This window comes from Triturus cristatus, chromosome 5_2 (assembly GCF_964204655.1).
Source record: "Triturus cristatus chromosome 5_2, aTriCri1.1, whole genome shotgun sequence".
In the NCBI taxonomy this organism is placed as follows: Eukaryota; Metazoa; Chordata; class Amphibia; order Caudata; family Salamandridae; genus Triturus; species Triturus cristatus.
The window spans coordinates 966,238,945-966,259,706 of NC_140588.1; the positions used below are offsets into that span (position 1 = coordinate 966,238,945).

At 42.9% G+C, this 20,762-nt stretch overlaps 1 long non-coding RNA gene across 1 annotated transcript in view; it reads right to left on the minus strand.

The window, feature by feature from the left end:
• LOC146829489 (uncharacterized) overlaps positions 1–20,762 on the minus strand; it is a 35,385-nt gene continuing 14,623 nt past the window's right edge. The window contains exons 2-3 of the long non-coding RNA XR_014961996.1: positions 8,525–8,567; positions 1–2,720 (exon numbers count right to left, since the gene is read on the minus strand). This is a non-coding gene — a long non-coding RNA (uncharacterized LOC146829489). The remainder of the gene's footprint in view (positions 2,721–8,524; positions 8,568–20,762) is intronic.

A 20,762-nucleotide genomic window follows, 5' to 3' on the forward strand; every position in this document is an offset into this window, starting at 1 on the left:
CCACTTCCAAAATATTTATTCGCAAGGACGCGTTTCAGCGTTCAGCCTTCTTCCAGCTTGCATATGAATACAACAGCACTATTGTGGCAGTCTTTAAAACAGGTAAAGTGATTTCATTGGATGCAGCCTGTGAGGGGAGAAAGAGGACTGTTATATCTCGGACAAATGTCCTTTCACATCCAGCTCTTACACCCCAGAACTCCTAGCCTCCAGGCGAGCCTGCTGGAAACTAAAGGAGAAAAGGCACAGTGATCAGACTCCGGACAGCCACGCAGCCCACAAGGACGCCATCCGCAACCACCATCACCTCATCAGGACTGCCAAGAGGACCGCCTTCAAAGACCGCCTCGACAACAACGCACACAATAGCAAGGAGCTCTTCAACATCGTGAAGGAACTTTCCAACCCCAGCTCCAACACCAACGACATCCCGCCGTCGCAATCCCTGTGCGACTCCCTCGCCACTTTTTTCCCCCCAAGATAGCAGACATCCACCACAGCTTCAACACCCAGACAGCCCCAACAGACATCAACACAACAGACTCTCCACACACCATCGACCATGACCCTCTGCTAGCCTGGGCCAACGTGAGCCTCAATCTCTCCCTCGAGACCGCAACCTTCCCAGAGAGCTGGAAACACTCCAAGATCAACGTCCTACTCAAAAAACTCAAGGTGGACCCAAGAGATCTCAAGAAATTCCGGCCCATCTCTCTGCTTCCGTTCCCGGCCAAGGTCATCGAGAAGATCGTCAACAGACAGTTAACCCGATACCTTGAAAAAAACAGAATCCTGGCCCCCTCCCAGTCAGGGTTCCGCAACAACCACAGCACCGAGACTGCCCTCATCGCCACCACCAACGACATCAGAACCCTGCTGGACAACGGTGAGACCGCGGCCCTCATCCTCCTGGACCTCTCCGCCGCCTTCAACACCGGCTGCCACCGCACACTACGCGCACGCCTCCATGCCGTAGGGATCCGAGACAAGGCTCTGGAATGGACCACCTCTTTCCTCTCTGGCAGAACCCAGAGAGTCCGCCTCCCCCATTCCGATCCGTAGCCTCGAGATCATCTGCGGCCTACCCCAGGGATCTTCCCTCAGCCCGAGACTGTTTAACATCTACATGGCTCCGCTCGCACACGTCGCCCGACAGCACGACCTCAACATAATCTCCTACGCCGACGACACTCAACTGATCCTCTCCCTCACCAAGGACCCCATCACCGCCAAATCCAACCTTCACGAAGGAATGAAGGCCGTCGCCAACTGGATGAAGATCAGCCGACTAAAGCTGAACACGGACAAGACGGAGGTCCACATCCTCCGCTCCAACCCATCAGCCTGGTAAGACTTCTGGTGGCCGATGGCACTGGGGGCAGCCCCGACACCCACCGACCACGCACGCAACCTGGGAATCATCCTCGACTCAACGCTCTCCATGACCAAGCAAATCAACGCTGTCTCCTCCTCCTGCTTCAACACCCTCTGCATTCTCTGCAAGATCTACAGGTGGATCCCGACAGACACAAGAACAACAGTCACCCAGGCCCTCGTCAGCAGCAGACTCGACTACGGAAATGCCCTCTATGCGGGAGCCCCGACCAAGCTCATCAAGCGACTGCAACGCACCCAAAACGCCTCTGCACGACTGATTCTCGACATACCACGCCACAGCCACATCACCCCCCACCTGAGAAACCTGCACTGGCTTCCCGTCAACAAGAGGATATCCTTTAAGCTCCTCATCCACGCACACAAGGCACTCAACAAGACCGGCCCAGCCTACCTCAACATACGACTTTCCTTCTACATCCCCAACCGCCAGCCCCGCTCTGCCGACCTCGCACTCGCCACCGTCCCTCGCATCTGTAGCACAACCACAGGCGGAAGATCCTTCTCCCACCTTGCCGCCAAGACCTGGAACACCCTCCCACTGAGCCTACGACAGACCCAAGACCTGCTGACCTTCAGGAGGCTACTCAAGACCTGGCTGTTTGACCAGTAGCGCCCCCCCAGCGCCTTGAGACCCTTGCGGGTATGTAGTGCGCTCTACAAATAATTGATTGATTGATTGATTTATTGATTGATACAGGGATTATAAAGTCCAATGTAACTTTTTGGGAGCACAGAATCTTTGTATTCTCATCTGCATGACACATATAAATATTATGCCGCTGCATGGGCACACTTCCCAAAAGTCCACAGTCCGTATCATCCTGTGCTGGCAAATACCTGCAGTCTCCTTGTCCAAGCCGCCGTTTGATACATATACTCATTATTTTAAATACCTTGTTACGCTGCTTTGATGACTCTTATGGAGGGCCCCTCGTCGAACAATAGGGTTTCAGAGCACTGCGCAGGAGCCGGTCAAATGGCTGTGTCCCTCCCAGTTTGTATAACTGTTGACACTCGTCGGCGGTGGTGCCCAGATTCCGTTGTGGCGGTGCAAACGCCTTTCAATAACACTCCGCTCCACTTTCTACCTTAGGCGTCTGTTGCACTCTTCCTGACGGGTGAACCCACACAGGGAGGTGGATCCATGTCAAGCATCACGCTCAATTCCAAAAGGAAACACGCTGCACTCGCAGGGTCACTTCTAAAATATTTATTCGCAAGGATGTGTTTCGGCGTTCAGCCTTCTTCCAGCTTGCATATGAATACAACAGCACCATCGTGGCAGTCTTTATAACAGGTAAAGTGATTTTATTGGATGCAGCCTGTAAAGGGAGAAAGAGGACTGTTATATCTCGGACAAATGTCACTTCACATACACGGATTATAAAGTCCAATAGTAACTTTTTGGGAGCATAGAATCTTTGTATTCTCATCTGCATGACACATATAAATATTATGCCGCTGCATGGGCACACTTCCCAAAAGTCCACATTCCGTATTATCCTGTGCTGGCAAATACCTGCAGTCCCCCCTGTCCATATATTTCTACATACATTTATGTTGTTTCATTTGACATCTGGGAAAGACTTTCTGTTAGAGAGTGTTGCTCAAATAGAATCCCGCGCTTTATTCTGAAAACCGTCTTTTGATGTGCCTTATTTTATGAGAGTGTACCCCTTTCCAGGTGTTTTCTTGCTTCGCCGTGTGTGTGCCTCTGTGTGGGAGAGGTGCATTTTCTATTATGTGGTAGTGCAAAGTAATACACCACCTGCGGAGGTTTAAATTACAGGTAAGTGTCTAACGAAATGTAGCATTTTTATCTTTTCCGTTGCCAAAGTATACGTGACAGATGGAATATTGTAAATACATTGTATTTGTGGCAATCGTCATTTTATCCATCTCTGTCAAACTTTCTAGAACGATACATGTGACATACCTAAAATGGCAGATGCCTGACCTGTCAGTCATGCTAGCCGGACAAACAGCGCCAACTGTAAACACCCCTTTGTTGCTATTGGGTGATTCTCTTTGTAAAACGTAATGATTGGTGTACACGTCTGTCAACGTATTCATACTTCAGTGTGGCGTATGTGCTTCTGCAACTAGACTTCACTTACCTCCTTACCTCGGAACTATGCACAGCTCCTTATACATTGCTGGTCCTCTACCTCTCCAAAGCTAAAATGGCTGAGAGTTCTGGGGACAGAGCCCCCAACTTCACCGAAGAAGAACTTTATATGTTAACTGAAGAGGCCCTATCCCTCTAGAGCCAGCTGTATGGCTCTGCAGAGCAACAGGTAAGGAAGCCCCTTGTTAACCCCTTCCATGCCCATGACGGAACGGTTCCGTCATGAGCATCGGTTGCGCTGTGCTCATGACAGAACCGTTCCGTCATGGCCCCGCCCGCGCTCGAACCCTTCAGCACCGCGGGGGAATTCCCGCCGCGCTGAAGGGGTTAAGAACTAATATAGCATTGAGGTAAATGTACAACATAGATATTTCTATGTTAATGTGCATAAAATATTAATATTTTATTTTCAAGTAAACATTTGTCTAATAGTTTAAATTATTCTTATTTTAAAGAATCTATCAGCGGGATTTCTACGTGTCAGAGCACACTTGTAGAAATCCTATGTTAAAATATAAATGTTTTCGAAGATTGTGCATAATGTGTTTTAAAAAGCACTCCATTAAATTTGTTAACATTACTGAACATGGTGGAGGTCAATATTTGTGCCTTCTATTTGGAGTAACATTGTTTAAAAACAGCAATACTATTTCATCAACTTTGTAATTTTGAGTCTATTATAAATAAACTATATATGTTTGTTTTGGTATTCAATAAACAAATTAATCAATACATGTATAATTATTTTTTACATGATACATATGATTCTTTATAATGTATTATGTTTGTATAGATTGAGAAAATTTGACACCGTGAAAGAGAGCTATATATATTTTTAACCTGAGTTGCATTAAGCAAAGCTAAATGTATGAACTGTGTAATAACCATAACCCGCAGGGGGTGGACCTCTTGGATGCCTACAACTTAGTTCAGGAGAGGCAAGAGTACACTCCATTTTAGTGTCTAATTGAAACTGGTCCGATGGGCCGGCTGCAGGACAGGTTTGTAGTTGCCAAAGTAGTCTAACATTAGAAACATATTCAAATTAATCTATACCTGTAAGAAATTAGTTTGTTAGTTGAGAGGGGTGGAAGCCCAACCCACCACAATCCTTGTCAAGTTGAACCGCAAAATATCAATAAATTATCCTGTGTTTAACCCTCTGGTAGCATGGCACAAAATCAGTCAGGAGTCACTTAGAGCCAGTGTGTTAAGTATTTATGCAGCACTCAAAGAGTAATAAAGTGTAGACACAACATTTTTCAAAAATCGAGAGTACATTTTAATAAACTAAATGACACCATAAAGATTTTAATCAAATCATAAGAATCGGGGTTATGATTTTTTTACGTGTTTTCAAGAAGCAGGTCCAGTCTTCGTTTCTCAGGCAGCAGGGCATTCCTTCTTCAGAGACTTACACTGATCCAGACATTATATGATTTGGGGTCTGGCAGTGCCATCTTTTAGCTCCATTGCCAGCCTTTTCGTGAGGAGCAAGCCTTGGCCAACTCCTAAACTAGATCTGACCAGTTCCCTTTACTTCCTGGGTTTGGCTCCTAAATGTCTAGAGTGATAAAAGGGTAGTATCCGGTTCCTTTGTGTGTGTTGCAGGCACGGCAGTATGAAGTGTAATTCAGGGCTGGGTACAACTTCTCCCCCAGCCATCCTAACAGAATGGGCCATCCTGTCACACCTAAGCCTCTTTTGTATCCATGTATTGAATGAAATAACATCCTCTCACAGAAAAGACAGTCCCAGCCATGTGGCCCTATTTAGGGGCAGAAATGCTCTGTAGGTGTGGGAACAAAAATGCAGCATTCCAAAAAGTGGCTTTTCCAAAAATGTTAATTTGAATACAACTTAAGCATTAAAGAGGATTTCAATTTGCAGTTCAAACGAGTCCTATAAGTGCTTCACTACCTGCTCAAAATAAAGGTACACTTTAGTAAATATAATAAGGTAACCCAGTGCTAGTCAATGGGAGATATAGCCTTATAACAGTGATAAAAGACCTTAGGATTCTTTCACTTCCAGGACATGTAAAAGTTAAATCCACATTTTTACATACCATGCACCCTGCCCATGCAGCTGATAGGGCATACCTTAGGGTTGTGGTATAAGTTTAAAAACACAAAGGTTTAGGCCTGGCGAAAAAAAAAATTGCCAGTTCGAAATGGCAGCATAATACTGCACACATAGGATGCAGTGAGAGGCATGTTCAAAATGGCTACTTTAGTGGATGGCACAATGGGTGCTGAACACACTAGTAGCATTTAGTTTAGAGGCCCTGTAGTACCATTTACTAAGTAAATTAGATTTATGCCACTTATTCCAAGTTTTCATGGAAGAGCACACGCACCTTTGCACTGGTTAGCAGGGAAAAGTCACAGAATTATCACGCCAACAAAAACACGGGCAGTAACGGAACATGGAAATCTGGAGGTGACTTGGGAAGAGAGCCAGGCCCAGCAATGCTTGTGTAGACTTTTGGTGTACCTGTAGCCTACACATGAGGTCTATCTAGTAACATTTTAAAAGACTGCTGGGGTCCTAGATGATTCAAAGTAAGCATGTCCACTCTTCGTTCCAGGTTTCACACAGCTGGATTGTCTTTATTCTGATTTAAACTGGTTGTATACTGAACATAATTGTTGGACCAGGCATTTTTATTGGGGTTATCCCCCAGATTTTTGGCTTCTTGACCACCTTTTTGCTGAACCTATTTTTGATGCTATTAGGACTCGGGGCACTTTTGTCTGCAAATCAATGGTAAAAAGCATGTGCTCTCTCCCAAAAGCATGGTAGAATTGGTTTACTCGTGATTGGCACAATAAGTTTACTTTTAAGTCTTTAGCAGATGGTGTAGTTTGTAATGGAAATGGAAATTATACTAGTGGCCTGCAGCACTATTGTGTCACCCACCACATCAGCCCTAGTATTGTGAGTTGCAACCTCCTTATTTAATTTGGCTAAAACATATATAGTGAGACAATAACAAAGGGAGTCCTTGTGTCTGATTCATTTGTGTGAGCATGCGCCAGGGCCCTCTGAAATACAAGTTGGCTGTGAATCAAGTGTATCCCAGCCATCCTGCAAGTATAATCCACTCCTCTCCGCACCCAGCACTTACTGGAGAATGTGTTGTCGTAATACACATTCCATGAGATTAAAATTACACATCCTCCACACCGAAAGGACTAATACATATGATGCATATAGAAATGCAGTGTTAATCCATAGAAGTGCTATACCCTACACTAGTGAAAATTTGAACATAATAGCCTATTATTTCAGTAAAACACAGATGTCCTTTTCATGGCATATACTCTGAGACCTACCTTTGATTTTATTTTTAGGTATTTAAAATGATATTTGGAAACAATAATTGGATTTGCTGAGACTTTTACAATCCATCACAAACATGAGGACAAATATGTTTGACATATTGCAACAGTCATAACACAAAATGCTCCTGCAGGATGACAAACAGCATCATCATCACATTTGTGACAGAATGAGCCACCAACAACATCTGCTAACTATGTTTTAATGTGCATACTAATATGACATAACACATACCAAAATATATTCTTTTACTTTTTCCTAGAAGCTGGGGATCAGGATGTCTGCTTGGAGTCAGAAGGTGGCAACGCTGACACTGCAGGAGCCAGCGGCATGGAGGGCGACTGGGCTGGACAGGAGGCCAACGCATCACCAGATTCTGAGGCCTCACCATCAGATCAGCCCCCAGTGGTGGTGGATCCCATAGTATCTGGAGGGCTTAAAAGTTTGACCACCACCATGGGTCCATCAGCACCCTCCCTCCTACTTCCCCCAGTGTGGCCAACACCCAGTCTCCAAAAGAGCTGGGGTCTCCTCTGCTCCTGGCACCTCTTCTCCTGCCCCTGTCCACCCAGCAGTGCTCTCTGAGGAGGATGTGGATCTGGATCTGTTATGACGCTGACTGCAGTATTGCATGTTATCCATGAAATAAGCCAACATTTCACACAGTTAGTCGCCTTCCTGGATGGCAAACACTCTGCTGTGTCTGCCATACAGAGAGTCTTGGTGTACAACAGACCCCCCCCCCCCCCCGCAGAGGCACAGGCGACAAGAGACAGCAAGAAAAGAAAGAAGAAGGGGTTGAGGAACAGGGCAAGGCAGGGGAACAAGAGGACGAGGCAAATGAGAGTAAAGAAATCAAAGTTACGAAATTGCCATATATGGGGGGAATATACGACGTTATCCCACAACCCAACACTCCGCATACCATTACAACGCAATTTTAACTCCGCAAATGCCATGACTCCGCAAGATTTTATAACGAAGCAAAGTGAACGAAAAATGCATTTAAACATGTAAAAGTACATTTTCAACACAGTTTGTAACAACGTTTGCTATTGCCACGAAAATAAAAGGCTAAGAAATGCACTTTTTTCAATTTAGTCACTTACCTACTGGCACGAGATGACGGCAAAATAGGGGTTTTGGGTGGGTAAGTAATTTAAATAATACTCGAGTACTTTTTTGTAATGTTAATCAAATGTAAATTAGTACAAAAATGTTAGACAACTACTGGGATGGGATACTAGTAAAACAGCGGTTTTGGGTGGGTAAGTAGATTTAAATTCATGCTTTCCAAATGAATACTCGAGTATTAATTTGCTAGAGTTATTTCTTTCAATATTTTGAAGTTATTTAACAAGTAATCTGGAACGGGGTGGCAGGAAAAATGGGGTTTTGGGTGGGTAAGTATTTTAATAATGTAGGTATTTAAATTAATGCTCGAGTATTCATTTAGAAGTGTACATTTCTTTAATTAATTAATAAATAAATAAATAATAAAAAAAAATGTATCTCATCAGGGACTGAATAGCAGGCAAACTGGTTTTATTTGTGGGCCATTAAATATTAAAATATGGATTTGTAATAAATTAAACCTTACTCTTTCACTCTCTAACTCTCAAAATCAATAAAACAAAAGAAGTTCAAACTTACCTCCCCACAGATCTCTCCTGCATCCGTCCTCGTTTAACTCGCTCTGTAAAGTAAAAATAAAAAATGGTTTACCGCTTTCAACAATAAGAGTAATAAAGAAAAATAAGAGACTAATTTATGCGTTCAATAGCCTATGCATATCTTCAAACGCGGTTCATCATGGGTAATATTCTTCAGCCACTCTTGTGCAACGTTGGAGCATCGCGTCGTCTAGTGTGTCCATGGAAGTGAGGATCTTCAATAAATTTCCGCAAGGAGAGGGACATGTTATTTGAAGTTACCTTGACTCCTGTGCATGGTTTAAAGACTGTCCGCAGCTTTTCCGCCAGTAGGCAATCATTACGATTGCCTACCAGGCGGAAAAGGCCCATAATATGGTGGTGGTGCCTTGCAGGCACCGCCATCCATATTATGATGTGGGGGAGACTCCGCCATGAAAAGGCATGGAGAGTTCTCTTTGGGGGCCCGTTGCGGGCACCCAGGGGGTTTGGGGGGGTGAGGGGCTGCACTTGGGTGGTACCCAAGGTACCCCCCTACATTGGCATGCACAAGGTGGCCGGCACCGCGTGGTGCCTGTCACATTGTGCATGCCAATGTACAACATGCATATATTGCATTGTGGCGGGTGCTGCTTACAGCACCGCCTGCCACAATGCAATATATGCGGGATGCCACGACCACCATGGCGGTGGCATCCTAATTTCCAGTGCGGGACCGCCGCACCACTGGCATCCTAATGGGCCCCTTAATATTGGTAACCAAGAAGAATATATGGAATGGGGAGTATGTAGAGACGTTAAAATTACTACACAGTGATTTAAGAGCGAAAGTGGAAGAATTTGAATTATCAGAACGGCATAGGGTGCTGATGACAATAGAAAATTGGACTGCTGCTTTCCTTATTTTTGCTAGTGTATAGTGCGAAAAATATCCAAAGAGGTGCGTCTCCTTATTCAAATACATGGATGTGATCAGAAGAGCGCAGGTCACATATAGGGGGTAAGCCTGGTCTCATTATGATGAGGAATTCCAACGCACTTTGCTCAGAACCGAAAAGCAAAATGGGGGAGATGGATACAGACCTCTAGCAACAGACAATGGGTTCGGTGAAGTTCAGGAAGACAATATTTACTGCAAGCGGTCCTGCCATTTGTGTACCACCCCTTTCAAACCAGTCCCACCGTAAGGGTGGGATCTGGGCCAAGGAACTAGGGAGGAGTTCAGGGGACATGCTGGGATTTTAACAAATGTCTCTGCACAAGAGAATATTGTCGGTTCTGGCATGAGTGCTCTAAGTGCGCAGGAAGGCATCCCCTTGTGTAGTGCTCTGGGGCTGGGACTAGAAATCAGGGTCAGCAGTCAGGGCAATGGAACCAACACAACAACATGTATAGCGGAGAGCAAGGGAATCAGACAGCAGAGGGCAGGGGAGGACGTGGAGTCACTGTTCCCATTAAGGTGAGCGTGCGCACCTCTATTAACGTGGGTGCGCACTGCCGTACGTGCAGCGCGCACACACCCACGACATACCGCGAGTGAATCGCGCCGCTGCTTTAAAAAAGCGATTGGCGTGAAAATCACTCACTTCCTGGATGCGGTGTGCCGGAACTCGGGAGTGAAGGTAAGGCAGGCTTCGGGGCTTGGGGGCTTGCGGCTGACGGCACTTGCGGGGCAGATTCTGGGCTTTTGTTTAAGTATTCATGTTAATCACAGCCCCTTCACGAGCTGTGATTATTATGAATACTTAAACAAAAGCCCACAATCTTCCCCCGCACCGCGCTTTACTAACTAAAATGCACAGCAAGTTTAAAAACACAGCGTGTACTTTGAAAAGTACACGCTGTGTTTTTAAAGTTGCTCTTCTCTTTAGTTAGTAAAGCGCGGTGCGGGGAATATTGTGGGCTTTTGTTTAAGAATTCATGTTTATCACAGATCATGAAGGGGCAGTGATTATCATTAATACTTAAACAAAAGCCTATGCTGGTTCACAAACGTCTGTCCAAAACCATGGAGTGGGAAGCCATAGCTAGTGTGCACCCATGGCCAGAGAGAGAACCTAACCCTTAATGCCATCACCCGCCACAGGCCTAGTAATCCCCCTCTCAACATTCAGGAACTGCATGGTAGCCCACCCCAACACATGATCACTTTAGTGGCATCACACTCACAAGAATAGCGACATTTAGTAACCCAAGGTGCCAAAGGTTTTGTAAGGACTGGCTCTTGAGAATTTGGTTGCATGAGGGTGCTAACAGCAATTTTAATGTTCAATTATCTAATCCAATTATTAGGCAGGAAACTACATTGTACTTGGAGGACGATAGATCCAGAGTTGCAGTAATGTGATGTAAGGTCTTGTTTGTGTTCCAGTGTCATTAAGTTGATGGCTGTATGAGGTCATTCTCTGGCACTATGAACGAGTAAACAACCGCAATGGAGCGCACACCGCTAGCTCCTCCTCCGGGTCGCCCCATGGGAAGCTGGTACATGAAGTTCTAAAGTGGTTCACCCCAGTGGGTGCAAGTAAGTACTTGTTAAACTGATTATCTCTAGACCCGATACATGTCCCGGGTTTTAAAATATCGCCCGAGACATGGCTCGGGTTTCGGGATAACTTCCCTCCTCAGTAGAGAAAATAGTTAGGGGTGGAAGAGAGGGCCGCCAAGCAACCGTCAAGGGCCTCAGTGCCCGCACAGGCACGCAGGTGCGTCGTCCAGGAGCTCGTCAGCTCAAAAGCTCAAGGGAGCCATGTCTCGGGCAATATTTTAAAACCCGGGACATGTATCGGGTCTAGAGATCATCTGTTTAACAAGTACTTACTTGCACCCACTGGGGTGAACCACTCACAAGAACTTCATGTACCAGCTTCCCATGGGGCAACCCGGAGAAGGAGCTAGCGGTGTGCGCTCCATTGCGAATGTTTATATAAATGGCTCCCTTGAGCTTTGAGCTGACGAGCTCCTGGACGACGCACCTGCATGCCTGTGCGGGCACTGAGGCCCTTGACGGTTGCTTGGCGGCCCTCTCTTCCACCCCTAACTGTTTTCTCTACTGAGGAGGGAAGTTATCCCGAAACCCGAGCCATGTCTCGGGCGATATTTTAAAACCCGGGACATGTATCGGGTCTAGAGATCATCTGTTTAACAAGTACTTACTTACACCCACTGGGGTGAACCACTCAAGAACTTCATGTACCAGCTTCCCATGGGGCAACCCGGAGGAGGAGCTAGCGGTGTGCGCTCCATTGCGAATGTTTACACTATGAACGAGTAGTTGGATTGCTTTTGGTGCTATTGCCAATGAAGGTTGGTTATGTTTGGGCTTTTAAGATAGAGTGGAATGGTCTAATTATGTTTTTTTAAAATATAGATTCAATCTTTGCTTATTATGGCATTACTTCAAGCGTCAATAAAAGTGAAAAAATGGTCGTCATTTCAGTAATTTTATCTAAATTGATTTGTAGGAAGTATTTTGTTTGGAGTGTTTTAATGGGTGGTTGAAGACTCCAGTTGGATTACACAAGAGGGACCATTTTTCACACAGTGACTGAAATGGTGAGAAAGTGCTGTCTTCGGATATAGGTTTTTGGAGTTCCCCTACTATTTAGAAAAGTTCTCCAGAAAGAGTGTGTGCATTACTTAGCTATGTGGAGAAGAAAATACTTTTTGCTTCCTTTGTTTTTTGTTGTGGTACTGTTTGGACAAGGTGAGATAGTTGGTGTGCTCTGTAGGCATGTCATTTTTACGCCAGCACCGTTTAACCCTTCTAAGTGCTTGTTTCCCTTTCATCAGTTTTTCAGAAAGCATGGGTTTCTTTTTTCAAAAGTTTGACTTCTTTATTAATTTTGATGGAAGATGTTGATTTATGGAAGAGTCAATGGTATTAGTGAGTGTGGTAAGTAAGACATTTGGTGACAGGTTTAGCAACGTATCCCATCGGTTGTAAAGTGAGATATAATTCATTGCCCACTTGTTTTGTGCTTGAAGTTTTTTTAATTATCCGCTGTTCATATATTTCATTTTATTAGGGGGGCTCTCTATTGAGGGGGTCTTATGAAAGGCCAAATCACCGGAGCAGGTGCAGCAAGAAGCGAAAAGATTTAATTGCATGGTTCAATTCGAAAGGCTTTGCTCCGGAGTAAATTCTAAACATCTCAGATTTACACATAGGGGACTGTGACGTGTGTGTGGTTCATTGCAGAACTTCAGCGACATGGCAGCTGATTAATCACGAGCTAAGCACTATTTATACTATAAAGCACATTCTGGAACCATGGGACTAACTTACTCAAAACTCTGAGCTGAGCCGCGGTAATTCGGTTTACGGCTGGGCCACGCACTTCCAGAGTGCTCCTGGCTGCAACAAATGACTTTCTTGGGGAAATGCGCTGCCCGGGTCATTCAGGATCAGCAAGCAGCAGTTGTGCTATGGGCTCCAGTGGTCTGATGCGTGATACTCGGCAGGACTAAGTAAAGAGTGGATGCGAGAGAGATTGTGGGCTTTTGTTTAAGTATTCATGTTAAGCACAGCTCATGAAGGGGCAGTGATCAACATGAATACTTAAACAAAAACCCACAATCTTCCCCGCACTGCGCTTTACTAACATAAGAGTAGAGCAAGTTTAAAAACACAGCGTGTACTTTCTGAAAGTACACGCTGTGTTTTAAAACTTGCTGTGCTCTTTAGCATAGCTGCCAAGATTCAGATTGCTATGTGTGGCATGTTAATAGTTTCCCTGTAATTTTGAATGACATTTCAGCAACTATGAGTGACATTTTCTCCAGAGCAAAAATTAAGCAATGAAACATAGGGAAACAAATAAATATCCGAAATTACACCCATTTGAGCTACAAAAACTGTAAGAAGCAATTGAAGTAAAGTGCACTAATGGGGGCGGGCAAACAGCGACGATGATCTGCTCTGCCAATCAGTGCGCCCCTTGCTGAGTGGTAGCTGAAACAAGAGTATTAGCTCGATAACTGCACTTTTTATCTCCATCCTGAAACATTGCAACATTCAGGTGCTACACCTTTAGGTCCTCATTAGAAACAAGACTTCATCTCATTTGCACCTTTAAGCCCAACACAAAACATGATGCAGTCCAGTCTGTGGCACCATCAGGCTATACTGAGCATACATTATTTTGATTATCACCATACAGGCCAGGGTTTTGCAGTTAGGAATATTCTGCTTTGTAGGAATGCTTGTCATAAAAAGGCTCACTGGGTGCTCAGAAGCAGGGAGTGAGCACAACCACATTGATACATTGTCTTGTTAAGTTACAAGACCATTGGCATTGTAATACCCTAAGATCATTTAGCTGGCATGGTTTACGTGTGTACACAGAGCATGCCTCTGCGGAGAAGTAGTGAAATATGTCAAATTCAAGCATGGATTTTATGAATGGACTTTAGGAGAATCATATTTTATTTGTGTTTTACTAAAAAAAGGTGTTCTGAATAAAAAGGATTAATCAATAAAATCAGTAGCTTTATGTAATGTTCCTAGCTCCCAGCTGAAACGCATTGTATGTTGTAAAGAGTATGGCAGAAGTGTTTTTGGATTAGTAGATTGAACAGCGCAGAGCCTATATTCTTAGTTAACTATTTTTTGTATGTTAGCAAAGTGTAAACATAGATGAAGAACACACTCAAAAAGACGTTTGAGCGTAGGCAAAAACTCCCATTTCCTGCTGCCAGTGCTGGATTTTGCCTTGCAATTATGCAAGAGGGGGGTGGCATTATCCCAGGGCTAGGCATCATCGTGCCGTGGATGCCTGGAGCTGCCACCATTATGCTTGAGCTAGTTTTATTCAAATGATAGGCACCATCATACCATGGATTCCCTTAACTTGCAAAGAATTATCAACATTATGCCAGCGCCGGCTTTATACTGGAAATGTGCCAGTCACACACATTCAGGCATGCGCTCCCATACTCCGGCACACGCACTCTCACTAACTGTATTAAATGTAGTTACTCTGCGAGGCTGCAGTGCGTGTGGTGCAAGCTGCAGCCCCTCTCACTCATGGTACCTACAGCATAGCAGGAGGTATGGGGTTGAAAATGCAGAGCTTAAATTCTAGCTAGTCACTTTGTGGTTTGAGATGTATAGAGGTTGGCTGTTATTTAGGCATCTATTTTAGTATTTGAGGAACTCCCTTGAATCGGCTGCCCTACTGTGCCTTGTTCTGTGTTTTGTTTAAACTTATCTGCAAGTAAAACATGATTGAAGGTTATTCCTCTTGGTGCTGATTTTTAAATTTAAGGCTGAATTTTTCTATTTACTGTTCAAAAACACCCTTACGTTCTTACAGTCAAAAGCTATACTACTCTTCCGCTCGGGTGGTCTGTCGCAGGTTGCAATGAATGGAAATGCAGCTCTTTGATAGTTAATAGCTTACTGTTCTATATTAGGATTTAAACTTATAAACTGCAAGTAACAAAAGGGGCAACATTTCCCCACCCAACAAACAGTGCTCCAGTTAAGAATCTTTAGTAAAATCTTATGATGGTACCACCATTGGGGGCATATTATCAAGAATGGCGTTAAATTTATCGCTGCTTTAGCAGCAGGAAACTGCCACTAAAGCGGCGATAATGGGCTTGATATTATGCCCTTGAGCATTCCAATGGAAGCCCAGGTTCACACCAGAACATGGGCTTCTATTGGAAGAGTACTGCCAAACATATGCAGAGGGACGACAGAGACAATTTTGTTCTCGACATTGATGTTCTAGAAGTCCTTTGGGGCTTTCAAGGTGTCTAAGCTCTTGGGGAGGAAAGGAATTCCAGGGTTGGAATGGACAGATGTAGGGGGTAGGAGAGAAGAGTGGGGTAGCCAAGAGCTGTGACTTCGACAATCCAAGACAGACCAAAGATCTAAAGGGAAGACAGTGTGGTTAGGTGCTTTCCCAGATGCAGGCCTGTGCCCAGTCCAGTGGAGAGCGAAGCTGAACACACTCAGTGATGACAAGGGGGAGGTGGTGCATTTCACAAAACCCTGTCGTTTTGTTAACCAAGTTGTTTTTGGTTGGGGTTTTTTCAATGTATTTTTGACCAGAGTTTGCTTAAGGGATCTCGCTTTGCGAAATGTGATTTGCTGCCTGCGGGAAACAACTTTGCCAAGGATTGGATCATTCTTAATCACATGCCACTGTTTGTTTAAAATACCTCTTACTTTATCATGCTGAGCACTGTAAGTTGTTACAAATCTACCTGGTTGGTTTGAATCCATTTTTTTCTTATCTTTTTTCTCAAATAGAATATTCTCTCTTTTCTTTTCATTCACTTTGAAGATTGCATCATCAAGCCATTCATCTGGATATCCTCTTGTCTTAAACCTATGTTTTAAGACTTTCATTTCTTTCTTTATCTCTTTCTCATTACTGCAATTTCGTTTAGTACGTAAGCATTCTCCATAAGGAATACTCCTCTTAAGATTTACTGGGTGAAAGCTATTTGCATGCAAAAGAGTATTGCTGGAAGTAGGTTTTCTATTTAACTTTGTTTCTACTTTTCCATTCTCAATATACACTGTTAAATCCAAAAAGTTCACATTAGTTCGATTCATTTCACTAGTAAACTTTAAATTAAGGTTGTTACATTGTAAATCATTGATGAACAGCTTGGCCTCCTCTTCTGTGCCTTTCCATACTAAAAACACATCATCAAGGAAATGACTCCAGTGTAAAATGTTTTTTTCCCACTGCTGCTGGTACTGCGACCGGACTACCTGCTCCTCCCACCAGCCCATATGCAAATTAGCATAGCTGGGGCGAAGCAGGTGCCCATCGCCGTACCACAGATCTGATGAAAAAATTCATCATTGAATAAAAAGTAGTTACTTGTCAAACACTTCTCGATCATGGATAATAGCATTTGAGTATTAGACCACATTGTGATTGGTCTCGTTCCCAGGAAATATCTAACTGCTTTTAATCCATCCTCATGACGTATGCTCGTGTAAAGTGTTGACACATCGATGGTTATTAAAAGATAATCATCTTCCCAGGGTAGATCATGAATACCTCTTAGAAAATCTCCTGAATCTTGAATATGAGATGGTAAGGTTTGGACAAGGGGATTGATGAAGGAATTTACATATTTAGATTATTTTCTAGGGCACATCCTATTGCTGAAATGATTGGGCGCCCAGGTGGATCTAAAATGTCTTTGTGGACCTTAGGGATTAAATAAAATACCGCTGTAACTGGTTGGTCAATTTTTAAAAACCTATACTCATACTATACAATACTTGATCAAACCAACATTTCAACTGTGTAGTATAGTTTTCATTGCTGGCAAACATTGTTTTTTCAACCACTCTCACATAGCATTTTCTGTTGTTTAACTGTTTATATGCTTCTATAAGATATTTCTGTTTGTCCCAAAGGACTATGTTTCCTTCTTTGTCTGCATTGCGCACAATGCAGTTCTCATTCTCTGATAGTTTTTTGATTAAAACTTGATATTCCTTTTGTTTTACATTGCCAAATTTATTGTTTAAGTTATTTTCATTCATTTGACCACTTAACTTCTTCAATTCATTCATAACTAAATCACAAAAAACATCAGTTCCATCCTTTGCTGACATTGGAATGAAACCCACCCCACTTGGGCTAGATTGACAAATTGCTATACGTGATGGCCCACTGGGGCACAATCGATCCAAAAAACGGAAAATGCAATGTGTAATTAATTAACTTTTAACGCGGAATTTATGAATGTATATATTTTATATAGTTCATAATGAAATGACATGCATATTATTGATATATAATTGTCACAAGCGTTTTATATCATATTGTCAATGGTATACTATATTGATTATATGAAAAACTACGAGTCTCTCTTCACATACACTGAAACTGTAGTTTTGGGAAATCACGTGTGTAGCACAGTAAAATGGCCGCGAAATCAAATCTCCATGTCAGTGAACAAGGGTGCAGTGCACTCGAAACGCATTTGACAAGTGGCTGATTGAGAATAAATTCTTTTTAAACCGCACAAGGCTTCGTTTTCCTTCAAGCAATTGGGAAGATTTGGAGAATAATTTGATGGGACTCGCTTCCATGGGGTCTGAAAGCAACGAAGCAACTCTCGTTAAGGAGGAGGCAACTCATACACAGAAGGTTTTGGAGAGAAAAAAAAATATATATATATATATTCTTTTGGGGGGGGGGTTTCCTCTGCTATCCAACACTTTCCCTAATATTGCACTCACTGGAGTGGGAAATGTAATTTTTACCTCTCCGCTATCCAGCACTTTCCCTACTGTAGCATTCACTGTAGTGGGAAGTATTTGTTACCTCTCTGCTATCCAGCACTTTCCCTACTGTTGCATTCACTGGAGTTGGAATAGTAATTTTTACCCCTCCGCTATCCAGCACTTTCACTACTGTTGCACTCACTGGAGTGGGAATAGTAATTTTTACCTCTTGGCTATCCAACACAACACTTACCCTAATGTTGCACTCACTGGAGTGGGAAATGTATTTTTTACCTCTCCGCTATCCAGCACTTTCCCTACTGTTGCATTCACTGTGTAGTGGGAATAGTTATTTTTACCTCTCCGCTATCCAACACTTATCCTACTGTTGCATTCCGTGGAGTGGGAATAGTCATTTTTACCCCTCCGCTATCCAACAGTTTCCCTAAAGTTGCACTCACTGGAGTGGGAAATGCAATTTTTAACTCTCCGCTATCCAGCACTTTCCCTACTGTTGCATTCACTGTAGTGGGAATAGTAATTTTTACCCCTCCGCTGTCCAACACTTTTTCTACTGTTGCATTCAGTGGAGTGGGAATAGTCATTTTTACCCCTCCGCTATCCAACACTTTCCCTACTGTTGCACTCTTTGGAGTGGGAATAGTAATTTTTGCCCCTCCGCTATCCAAAACATTCCCTACTGTTGCTCTCACTGGAGTGGGAATAGTATATTTTACCCCTTCATTATCCAACACTTTCCCTTCTGTTGTACTCACTGGAGTTGGAATAGTAATTTTTACCCCTCCACTATCCAGCACTTTCCCTACTGTTTCACTCACTGGAGTGGGAATAGTGATTTTTACCCCTCTGCTATCTAGCACTTTCCCTACTGTTGCACTCACTAGAGTGGGAATAGTAATTTTTACCTCTCCGTATCCAACACGGATGGATGACGTTACAACGCATACTTTTACAACGCATGCACTTACAACACAATTTTTACAACGTAACATCCACTACAACGCATTCCATTACATCGCATGACACTACAACGCATTTTAAAAAACTACCTTTACAACGCATTCCATTACATCGCATACTACCTTTACAACGCATACCATTACAACGCATAATGTTACATTGCATTTAAGGTAAGTATTGGATAGTACAGGGGTAAAAATTACTTTTCTTACTCCAGGGGGTGCAACAGTAGGGTAAGTGTTGGATAGTATAGGGGTAAAAAATACTATTCTTACTCCAGGGGGTGCAACAGTAGGGTAAGTGTTGGATAGTATAGGGGTAAAAATTACTATTCTAACTCCAGGGGATGCAACAGTAGGGTAAGTGTTGGATAGTATAGGGGTAAAAATTACTATTCTAACACCAGGGGGTGCAACAGTAGGGTAAGTGTTGGATAGTATAGGGGTAAAAATTACTATTCTAACTCCAGGGGGTGCAACAGTAGGGTAAGTGTTGGATAGTATAGGGGTAAAAAATACTATTCTAACTCCAGGGGGTGCAACAGTAGGGTAAGTGTTGGATAGTATAGGGGTAAAAATTACTATTCTAACTCCAGGGGGTGCAACAGTAGGGTAAGTGTTGGATAGTATAGGGGTAAAAATTACTATTCTAACTCCAGGGGGTGCAACAGTAGGGTAAGTGTTGGATAGTGTAGGGGTTAAAAATTACTATTCTAACTCCAGGGGGTGCAACAGTAGGGTAAGTGCTGGATAGTGTAGGGGTTAAAAATTAATATTCTAACTCCAATGGTATGCATTGTGATGGTATGTGTTGTAATGCCTGCGTTGTAGTGACATGCGATGTAGTGTCTGCGTTGTAATGGTATGCGTTGTAATGGTATGCGTTGTAGTGTCATGCGTTGTAAAGGATGTTCCGTTGTAATGCCTGCATTGTAAGTGTAGTGCGATGTAATAGTTGCGTTGTAAAGGTTGTTTCCCATCCAACACTTTTCCTACTGTTGCACTCATGGAGTGAGAATAGTAATTTTGTCACCTCCGCTATCCAACACTTTCCCTACTGTTGCTCTTACTAGAATGGGAATAGTAATGTTTACCCCTCCACTATCCAACACTTTTCCTACTGTTGCACTCACTGGAGTTGGAATAGTAAGTTTAATTCCTATGCTATCCAACACTTACCCAACTTTTGCACTGATTGTATTGTGAAATACAAGTTTAAATATTTTTTTAATAGTTTAATGTTTTAATTTATTATAGATTTTTGTTTTTTTTATTTTGAATCATTAATATATATTTTTATTTTATATCATTTCAAACTTTTAACATAGATTAAAATTAATAGTTTATTAATTGTTTTAAAGTAAGTATATTTATATATAAACATTTTATGTTTGTGTGTTTATTCTTTTTATTAAGTTTATTTGTTATATTTTATCAAAATGTTATTACTTTTATTTTATTTTGTAATATTATGTTTATTGTATTTAATATATATTATTTTATTTTATATTTATATAAAAGTCAATATTTTATCCATCGATATTACTGTACTTACCCACCTGTTTAAGTATAGGAGTCGATATTTTTGTTGTCTATATTTTTTAGTCAATATTTTTAGCATTGATATTTTTTACATTGATGTTTTCTCAGTGAACCAGTGAGGTTTAGTTTTGTAAGGCGAAGGCCTAGGGTGTTTTGTGATGAGCATCTGTCTTCAATAAAGTGGCCTTTTTCACACAAAGGAGCGCATTTGTAGTCTGTACTACTCCCTTGTGGCCCAATGGGGTTTTGGGGTCAGGGGGCAGTCGACTGCAGGGCGGTGTGCCCCCCCCCACCCCAGGATGTTTGGGCCTCATATGGGCTTCTTTTGGGCTAGGACCGTTCGGGCTTGTATCCCAAATATATAACCGACCATTTTAAACACAGTGTCACCATTTTAGGAAAGGTGACACGGTGGCCGGCAACAATTTGTGTTAGAAAAGATTTTTTTCCCACCATCACTCCCTGGTATTAGGCAAATGGTATATATACGATTATAGCAAAAACCA